This window comes from Cyprinodon variegatus, unplaced genomic scaffold (assembly GCF_000732505.1).
Source record: "Cyprinodon variegatus isolate N-32 unplaced genomic scaffold, C_variegatus-1.0 Scaffold18, whole genome shotgun sequence".
NCBI classification, from domain to species: Eukaryota; Metazoa; Chordata; class Actinopteri; order Cyprinodontiformes; family Cyprinodontidae; genus Cyprinodon; species Cyprinodon variegatus.
In genome coordinates, this window is record NW_015150471.1 from 1,525,766 (window position 1) to 1,527,236 (window position 1,471).

The window sequence follows — 1,471 nt, forward strand, 5'->3', positions numbered from 1 at the left end:
TTATCTTATTTTAAATGTAAAAATACTCATTCCATTGGCAAACTATCCTTTTTACCTGCTCAAATTAAGGTTAATACACTTAATTTAAGAAATTTTTACTTAATTTTAGATCGTTTTTGCAGTGTGGTTCTGCTGGAGGTTTCTTCCTGTTAAAAGGGAGTTTTTCCTCTCCACTGTCGCTACAAGCATGCTTAGCGTGAGGGATCACATTCGAGTCAAGGAGTTGATGTAATCAACTGGTTTTCCTTACATAGCAAACTATGAATTTGACTGTATGATCAGGTGAACTGTAAAGTTCCTTGAGATGACATGTGCTGTGAATTGGCGCTATAGAAATAAACTGAATTGAATTAAATGTTGATATGGATTGAATATCGGACTTTCTAAAAATATTACCAACCAGCAGAAGGGACTCACAAGGAGGCAATGAGAAAGTTTATTGACATGAATAAATGTTTTTGGCCGTCAGACCCTGGCAGAGTAGAATACAGTCATGCTGATGATGATAGTATGGGCAGATTTATGATGATGGAGGTTTCTTCCCCTCGGGGCCTGGACACTGCTGGTGAACTGAAAGAAGGAGGAGGAAGGGGGCTTCATTGAGTAGGAGGTAGACTAGGCCGGTGCAGCTGGTTGGAGGCAGGAGTTTGAACCTAACAAAGCTGCTAATGAAGGAGACTTGGATGCTGTTGGCTGTTGAGAAGGTTTGGAGAGCAGGAGAGATTGGCAGAGGGAGATCTGGATGATGTTGCAGTCTGGACGAGCAGGTAAGACTTGCCAGAGTCTTGCAGTCTGAAAATATCCCTTAGGCTTCATATGATGGATTTATAGAACCTGTAAACAGCTGCACCTGCTGTGAGAGAGTGTGTTGTAATGTTTCTCAATAGCCTAAGTGGACTGGTTTGTTTTTTTATTTTACTTTTTTGTTGTTATTTCTATAGTTACAGTCCAGGAAATTCTCTAACATTGGCATTGTAGACTAGAGAGAACGTTTTCAGATCAAACCTGCTGCAAGCATGACTGTCATGATTATAGGGTTGATATATATTTACTCACTAGCTCAAGGTTTTTTGTTTCGAGATGCAAATATATGGAGATTGGTTTAGTGTTTTTTTTCTTTTGTTAATTGCAAAAAAATGTAACTGCTGCAAGCCACCTCAAGGTCATATAATTAAACTGCTATATAGTTACATTAAATAATCGCATAAGGTCTCACCTCAACACATAATTAAGCTTAGGGTGACTAAATAAGCTTAAATATCCATAGAAAATCGATGCAAAATCAGCTTGAGGCCTCTTTTTCTCAATATAACAAAATACTGTATTTGAATAAACAAAATCCAAGGCTCGTGTTTTACATCTCAGTAGACAAGGCAAGGCAAATTTATCTGTATAGCACAATTCAGTACAAAGACAATGCAAAGTGCTTTACATGATTGAAATTTAGGAAAATAAAACAGAATCAAAGCAA